We start from the raw sequence: 9,395 nt of genomic DNA on the forward strand, positions 1-9,395 counted from the left end.
GGGTGCTATCGTCCTCCATCACCACCAGCCTCTACTCAACCTGCCCTAAGCTTTCTCCTGGCCCCTTTACACTAAGTCTGAATTTGTCCTGCTAGGTGACCTAAACTGGGACATGCTTAAACCACCTGACCAAGTCCTAAAGCAATGGGACTCCCTAACACTCAGAAAAGGCTACTCTTCTTGATGTTATCCTCACAAATAATCTTGATAGGTATCAGTCTGGGGTTTTCTGTAATGACCTTAGTGATCACTGTTTTACAGCCTGTTTTCGTAATGGCTGCTCAGTGAAACGACTACTGATTTGTCATAGGCGCTTGCTAAAAAACTTGAATGAGCAAGCCTTCCTTCATGAACTGGCCTCTGTAAAATGGTATAGAATCAGCTTGATCCCCTCTGTCGAAGACTCGTGGACCTTCTTTTTTGATATTTTCAGTGGTATTGTTAACAAACACGCCCTCATAAAGAAAATGAGAATTAAAGACAGGTTCAGCCCCTGGTTCAACCGTGATCTTGCCAAGTTACTCCACCTCAAGAATTCCATTTGGCGAAAGGCTCGGCACACACATACTCAGGCTGACTGGCTCTCGTTCAGGCAAAGGAAAAATAAGTGCACTCAGGCTATCCGAAAGGACAAAGTTAGTTACTTTAAGGAGCAGTTCTCTCTCTGTGGGTCTAACCCCAAGAAGTTCTGGAAAGTGGTTGAAGACCTTGAGAATAAACCCTCCTCTTCACAGCTGCCCATGTCCCTTAAAGTTGATGGTTTGGTTGTTACTGACAAGAAGCAGATGGCTGAGCTCTTTAATCACCACTTCATTAAGTCAGGATTCCTATTTCACTCCGCCATGCCTCCTTACCAGTCCAACATTTCCTCATCTCCCACCCCTTCTAATGCAACTAGCTCCAATGCTCCTCCCTCTTTTTTCCCCTGCCCCGCTACAAAATTTCTCCCTGCAGGCGGTCGCTGAGTCCGAGGTGCTAAAGGAGCTCCTGAAACTTGACCCCCAAAAAACATCTGGGTCAGATGGTTTAGACCCTTTCTTCTTTAAGGTTACTGCCCCTATAATCGGCAAGCCTATCTCCAACCTTTTTTAACCTCTCTCATTTCTGGGGAGGTTCCCATTGCATAGAAGGCAGGCACGATTCGTCCTTTATTTAAAGGGGGGGATAAAGCTGATACTAATTATTATAGGCCTATTTCTATTTTGCCCTGATTATCAAAAGTGTTGGAGAAAAAAAAAATCAACTGACTGGCTTTCTTAATGTCGATTAGTATTCTCTCTGGTATGCAATCTGGTTTCCGCTCAGGTTATGGATGTGTTAATGCAACCTTAAAGGTCCACAATGATGTCACCATTGCCCTTTACTCTAAGCAATGTTGTGCTGCTACTTTTATTGACTTGGCCAAAGCTTTTGATATGGAAGACCGTTCCATTCTTGTGGGCCGGCTAAGGAGTATTGGTGTCTCTGAGGGGTGTCTCTGACAGGCCACTGCCTGTCACCAAGGGAGTATCCCAAGACTCAATCCTAGGCCTCACGCTCTTCTCGATTTACATCAACAACACAGCTCAGGCAGTAGGAAGCTCTCTCATCCATTTATATGCAGATGATACAGCCTTATACTCAGCTGGCCTCCCCGGATTTTGTGTTAAATGCTCTGCAACAAGCTTTCTCTACCCTTAACCTTGTTCTGAACACCTCCAAAACAAAGGACATGTGGTTTGGTAAAAAGAATGCCTCTCTCCCCACAGGTGTGATTACTACCTCTGAGTGTTTAGAGCTTGAGGTAGTCACCTCATACAAGTACTTGGGAGTATGGCCAGACAGTACACTGTCCTTCTCTTAGCACATATCAAAGCTGCAGGCTAAAGTTAAATCTAGACTTGGTTTCCTCTATCGTAATCACTCCTCTTTCACCCCAGCTACCAAACTAACCCTGATTCAGATGACCATCCTACCCATACTAAATTACGGAGACATCATTTATAGTTTAGCAGGTAAGGGTGTGCTCGAGCGGCTAGATATTCCTTACCATTTAGCCATTAGATTTGCAACTAATGCTCCTTATAGGACTCCTCACTGCACTCTACAGTATACTCCTCTGTAAACTGGTCATCTCTGTATACTGTCGCAAGACCCACTGGTTGATGCTAATTTATAAAACCCTCTTAGGCCTCACTCCCCCCTATCTGAGATATCTACTGTAGCTGTTACGGTGCGTGAATGAGGACCCAAAAGCGAATCAACTTAAACAGAGCTTCTTTAATTACCAAACATAGGTAGGCTCAGATGGACCGGCAGATTCCGACAGGACAGGACAAGGTTACAGCAAACATGACGACAGTCTGGTTCAGGCATGAATGACACAAACAAACAAACAAGAATCCGACAAGGACAGGAGCAGAAACAGAGAGAGATATTGGGACCTAATCAGAGGGAAAAAAGGGAACAGGTGGGGAACGGGGTGAATGGGTAGTTAGAGGAGACAAGGGACAGCTGGGGGAAAGCGGGGGAGAAAAGGTAACCTAACACGACCAGCAGAGGGAGACAGGGTGAAGGGAAAGGACAGAGACAAGACAACATGACAGTACATGACAGTACCCCCCCACTCACCGAGCGCCTCCTGGCGCACTCGAGGAGGAAACCTGGCGGCAACGGAGGAAATCATCAATCAGCGCACGGTCCAGCACGTCCCGAGAGGGAACCCAACTCCTCTCCTCAGGACCGTACCCCTCCCAGTCAACTAGGTACTGATGACCACGGCCCCGAGGACGCATGTCCAAGATTTTACGGACCCTGTAGATAGGTGCGCCCTCGACAAGGATGGGGGGGGGGGGGAAGACGAGCGGGGGCGCGAAGAACGGGCTTAACACAGGAGACATGGAAGACCGGGTGGACGCGACGAAGATATCGCGGAAGAAGAAGTCTCACTGCGACAGGATTAATGACCTGAGAGATACGGAATGGACCAATGAACCGCGGGGTCAACTTGCGAGAAGCCGTCTTAAGGGGAAGGTTCTGAGTGGAGAGCCAAACTCTCTGACCGCGACAATATCTAGGGCTCTTAGTTCTACGCTTATTAGCAGCTCTCACAGTCTGCGCCCTATAACGGCAAAGTGCAGACCTGACCCTCTTCCAGGTGCGCTCGCAACGTTGGACAAAAGCCTGAGCGGAGGGGACGCTGGACTCGGCGAACTGAGATGAGAACAACGGAGGCTGGTACCCGAGGCTACTCTGAAAAGGAGATAGCCCGGTCGCAGACGAAGGAAGCGAGTTGTGGGCGTATTCTGCCCAGGGGAGCTGTTCTGACCAAGACGCAGGGTTGCGAAAAGAAAGACTGCGTAAGATGCGACCAATAGTCTGATTGGCCCGTTCTGCTTGACCGTTAGACTGGGGGTGAAAGCCGGAAGAGAGACTGACGGAAGCCCCAATCAAACGGCAAAACTCCCTCCAAAATTGAGACGTGAATTGCGGACCTCTGTCCGAAACGACGTCTGACGGAAGGCCATGAATTCTGAAAACATTCTCGATGATGATTTGTGCCGTCTCTTTAGCAGAAGGAAGCTTAGCAAGGGGAATGAAATGAGCCGCCTTAGAGAACCTATCGACAACCGTAAGAATAACAGTCTTCCCCGCTGACGAAGGCAGTCCGGTGACAAAATCTAAGGCGATGTGAGACCACGGTCGAGAGGGAATAGGAAGCGGCCTGAGACGGCCGGCAGGAGGAGAGTTACCGGACTTAGTCTGCGCGCAGACCGAACAAGCAGCCACGAAACGACGCGTGTCATGCTCCCGGGTGGGCCACCAGAAACGCTGGCGAATGGAAGCAAGCGTACCCCGAACGCCAGGGTGGCCGGCTAACTTGGCAGAGTGAGCCCACTGAAGAACGGCCAGACGAGTAGGAACGGGAACGAAAAGAAGGTTCCTAGGACAAGCGCGCGGCGACGGAGTTTGAGTGAGTGCTTGCTTTACCTGCCTCTCAATTCCCCAGACAGTCAACCCGACAACACGCCCCTCAGGGAGAATCCCCTCGGGGTCAGTGGAGGCTACTGAATAACTGAAGAGACGAGACAAAGCATCAGGCTTGGTGTTCTTAGAGCCCGGACGATAAGAAATCACGAACTCGAAACGAGCGAAAAACAGCGCCCAACGCGCCTGACGCGCATTAAGTCGTTTGGCAGAACGGATGTACTCAAGGTTCCTATGGTCAGTCCAAACGACAAAAGGAACGGTCGCCCCCTCCAACCACTGTCGCCATTCGCCTAGGGCTAACCGGATGGCGAGCAGTTCGCGGTTACCCACATCATAGTTACGTTCCGACGGCGACAGGCGATGAGAAAAATACGCGCATGGGTGGACCTTGTCGTCAGAGAGGGAGCGCTGAGAAAGGATGGCTCCCACTCCCACCTCTGACGCGTCAACCTCGACAACGAACTGTCTAGAGACGTCAGGTGTAACAAGGATAGGAGCGGATGTAAAACGATTCTTGAGGAGATCAAAAGCTCCCTGGGCGGAAACGGACCACTTAAAGCACGTCTTGACAGAAGTAAGGGCTGTGAGAGGAGCTGCCACCTGACCGAAATTACGGATGAAACGACGATAGAAGTTCGCGAAGCCGAGAAAGCGCTGCAGCTCGACGCGTGACTTAGGGACGGGCCAATCAATGACAGCTTGGACCTTAGCGGGATCCATCTTAATGCCTTCAGCGGAAATAACAGAACCGAGAAATGTGACGGAGGAGGCATGAAAAGTGCACTTCTCAGCCTTCACAAAAAGACAATTCTCTAAAAGGCGCTGGAGGACACGTCGAACGTGCTGAACATGAATCTGGAGTGACGGTGAAAAAATCAGGATATCGTCAAGGTAAACGAAAACAAAGATGTTCAGCATGTCTCTCAGGACATCATTGACTAATGCCTGAAAGACAGCTGGAGCGTTAGCGAGGCCGAAAGGAAGAACCCGGTATTCAAAGTGCCCTAACGGAGTGTTAAACGCCGTCTTCCACTCGTCCCCCTCCCTGATGCGCACGAGATGGTAAGCGTTACGAAGGTCCAACTTAGTGAAAAACCTGGCTCCCTGCAGGATCTCGAAGGCTGAAGACATAAGAGGAGCAGTAGCGCTCACCAGTAGCCCTCCGCTTACTGACGAGCTCTGGCCTTTTACTGGACATGAAGTGACAAAATGACCAGCGGAACCGCAATAGAGACAGAGGCGGTTGGTGATTCTCCGTTCCCTCTCCTCAGTCGAGATGCGGATACCTCCCAGCTGCATGGGCTCAGCACCCGAGCCGGCAGAGGAAGATGGTAGTGATGCGGAGAGGGAGGCGACGGAGAGCGCGAGCTCCTTTCCACGAGCTCGGTGACGAAGATCAACCCGTCGCTCAATGCGAATAGCGAGTTCAATCAAGGAATCCACGCTGGAAGGAACCTCCCGGGAGAGAATCTCATCCTTTACCTCTGCGCGGAAACCCTCCAGAAGACGAGCGAGCAAGGCCGGCTCGTTCCAGCCACTGGAGACAGCAAGAGTGCGAAACTCAATAGAGTAGTCTGTTATGGATCGATTGCCTTGACATAGGGAAGACAGGGCCCTGGAAGCCTCCTCCCCAAAAACAGATCGATCAAAAACCCGTATCATCTCCTCCTTAAAGTCTTGATACTGGTTAGTACACTCAGCCCTTGCCTCCCAGATTGCCGTGCCCCACTCACGAGCCCGTCCAATAAGGAGAGATATGACGTAGGCGACACGAGCAGTGCTCCTGGAGTAAGTGTTGGGCTGGAGAGAAAACACAATATCACACTGGGTGAGGAACGAGCGGCATTCAGTGGGCTCCCCAGAGTAACACGGCGGGTTATTGATTCTGGGCTCCGGAGATTCGAAAGCCCTGGAAGTGGCCGGTGGATCGAGGCGGAGATGGTGAACCTGTTCTGTGAGGTTGGAGACTTGGGTGGCCAGGGTCTCAACGGCATGTCGAGCAGCAGACAATTCCTGCTTGTGTCTGCCTAGCATCGCTCCCTGGATCTCGACGGCTGAGTGGAGAGGATCCGAAGTCGCTGGGTCCATTCTTGGTCGGATTCTTCTGTTACGGTGCGTGAATGAGGACCCAAAAGCGAATCAACTTAAACAGAGCTTCTTTAATTACCAAACATAGGTAGGCTCAGATGGACCGGCAGATTCCGACAGGACAGGACAAGGTTACAGCAAACATGACGACAGTCTGGTTCAGGCATGAATGACACAAACAAACAAACAAGAATCCGACAAGGACAGGAGCAGAAACAGAGAGAGATATTGGGACCTAATCAGAGGGAAAAAAGGGAACAGGTGGGGAACGGGGTGAATGGGTAGTTAGAGGAGACAAGGGACAGCTGGGGGAAAGCGGGGGAGAAAAGGTAACCTAACACGACCAGCAGAGGGAGACAGGGTGAAGGGAAAGGACAGAGACAAGACAACATGACAGTACATGACAGTAGCCCTCATCCTCCACATACAACACCCGTTCTGCCAGTCACATCCTGTTAAAGGTCCCCAAAGCACACACATTCCTGAGTCGCTTGGCTTTTCAGTTCACTACAGCTAACGACTGGAATGAGCTGCAACAAACACATAAACTGGACAGTTTTATCTCAATCTCTTCATTCAAAGACTCGATCATGGACACTCTTACTGACAGTTGTGGCTGCTTTGCGTGATGTATTGTTGTCCCTAACTTCTTGCCCTTTGTGCTGTTGTCTGTGCCTAATAATGTTTGTACCATGTTTTGTGCTGCTACCATGTTGTGTTGCTACCATGTTGTTGTCATGTTGTGTTGCTACTATACTGTGTTGTCATGTGTTGCTGGCTTGATATGTTGTTGTCTTTAGGTCTCTCTTTATGTAGTGTTGTGTTGTCTCTCTTGTCGTGATGTATGTTTTGTCCTATATTTATATTTTATATTTAATCCCAGCCCCCTACCAAAAGGCCTTTTGGTAGGCTGTCATTGTAAATAAGAATTTGTTCTTAACTGACTTGCCTAGTTAAATAAATACAAATATGGACTTGGTCTTTTACCACCCCTACCTTGTCACAACACAACTGACTGGCTCAAACGTATTAAGAAGATAAGAAATTCCACAAATTAAAAATTAACTTTTACAAGGCACACCTGTTAATTGAAATGCATTCCAGGTGTCTACCTCGTGAAGCTGTTTGAGAGAATGCCAAAAGTGTGCAAAGCTGTCATCATTGCAGCAGGTGGCTTTGAAGAATCTCAAATATAAAATATATTTTTGGTTACCACGTGATTCCATACGTTTATAAATCCTCTATGACAACAAAATCATAAACAACAGAGTAGGACTGGCTAATAAGTCCATAGTTTTGGGGTTATGCTCAGGTAAAACAATTTGGCTAATCTATACTTCCATATTTCCAAGTCCTGGTCTTGAAGATCAAGGTGTATAACATTTTATTGGAATGACTGGAATTCTGATAGACTTTGGTTTTTAATGTAAAGATATAATTTAGTCATATTATATGGAGTAGAAAGCGATAGGTTAGAAGAAGCCTACATAACCAATCCATAAATTAACATTTTACATCCATATATGGCCAGTTATGTGAACTTTAACATTGATTTATCCTGCAACAGATGTCATTCAATTGGTAACATACATTTTTGTCTTCTTCTAATGCCTCTTAAGGGGAAAGTAATTTAAAAGTAGCTGAATGTACTCAGATTACGTTACCGAGTTTGTGTAATCCAAAAGTTATGTTACTGATTACAATTCTGGACAGGTAACTAGTAACTGTAACGGATTACATTTAGAAAGTAACCTACCCAACCCTGGTAATAGCTGACGTGTATAGTGTTGGGTCATCGGCTTACATAGACACTGGCTTTACTCAAAGACAGTGGCATGTCGTTAGTAAAGATTGAAAAAAACTGCCCTGGGGAATTCCTGATTCTACCTGGATTATGTTGGAGAGGCTTCCATTAAATAACACCCTCTGTTCTGATAGACACGTAGCTCTTCATCCACAATATAGCAGGAGATGTAAAGCCAAAACACATACATTTTCCCAACAACAGATCATGACCGATAATGTCAAAAGCTGCACTGAAGTCTAACAAAACAGCCCCCCATCAATTTCTCTCAGCCAATCATCAGTCATTTGTGTAAGTGCTGTGCATGTTGAATGTCCTTCCCTATAAGCGTGCTAAAAGTCTGTTGTCAATTTGTTTGTTTACTAAGGGTTGGTAACAGGCTTATTGTCGGCTATTTGAACCAGTAAAGTGGGCTTTACTATTCTTAGGAAGCGGAATTACTTTTTCTTCCCTCCAGCCCCAAGGGCACACAGTTTCTAGTAAGCTTAAATTGAAGATATGGCAAATAGGATGGTAATATCGTCCGCTATTATCCTCAGTAATTTTCTGTCCAAGTTGTCAGACCCAGGTGGCTTGTCATTGTCATTGACCCAGGTGGCTTGTCAATATTTTTTTCACCTCTTCCACACTCACTTAACAGAATAAAAAAATTCAGTAATCGGGATCCTAATCACAGCTGTCACCCTAGTGTTTGAGCTTCCACTTTCTCCAAGTAGGCCCAGAGTTTTCCCACTCTCCTAGCCCAGACAGTTTTCCTGTTAGGACAAAAGTTTTCAGCACGACAGTAGGCTCCCACCCTTCAGCCATTCTAGTTTCGCTGTCTCCAGCTTTACTCAGCCCCTAGTCCGCTGCTCCGCCAGGCTTTAGGTTCTCTGCCCCACTAGGTCTGCACTCTCTGCCTTTAGTTGGTTTAGTTGTTTCCTGACCCAGGGGGCCTGCTGTTTCCTCTGGGTGGCTGCCCTCCTCCTGCACTAAAATACCCTCTGTCCCTTGCACCTGGGAAACTTCCTGACCTCCTCTCTGGGCCCAGCCTGCCCCTGCCTACGGATCCTTAATGGGCTCCGCTCCTGCTCCACCGTGGTAGCCTTTGCCTTACAATTTAAAATACTTTGATTGCCTGAGTGGTGAGTCACCAACGTCAGCCGCAGGCAGTATCCTGCCAATGACAGTTGTGGCTAATTCATGACTCTGGCACCAGAGGGACATTTTTTTGTTGTTGTCAGGGACCATGTACAACAACCATGTACAACCATATTCCTGTATTGTGATGGCAGCATCATGTTATGGGTATGTTTGCCATTGGCAGGGACTGTGGAGTTTGTCAAGATCAAAATAAATATGAAAGTAGCAAAGCCCAGATAAAATGTTTAAAGAAACCATGCCTCCTGAATTTATTTTTGCAGGACAATTACACAAAGTTGAATGCCAAAGACACACCAGATGGCTTTCCAATAGGTGGTGTTCCTGAATGTTCCAGTCTCTGTCCTGACATAAATCGGTGTGCGAATCAAAGACAAGATTTTAATATTGCTGT

Source organism: Oncorhynchus mykiss, chromosome 20, assembly GCF_057628025.1.
Source record: "Oncorhynchus mykiss isolate SJ-2025 chromosome 20, ASM5762802v1, whole genome shotgun sequence".
Classification (NCBI taxonomy): domain Eukaryota; kingdom Metazoa; phylum Chordata; class Actinopteri; order Salmoniformes; family Salmonidae; genus Oncorhynchus; species Oncorhynchus mykiss.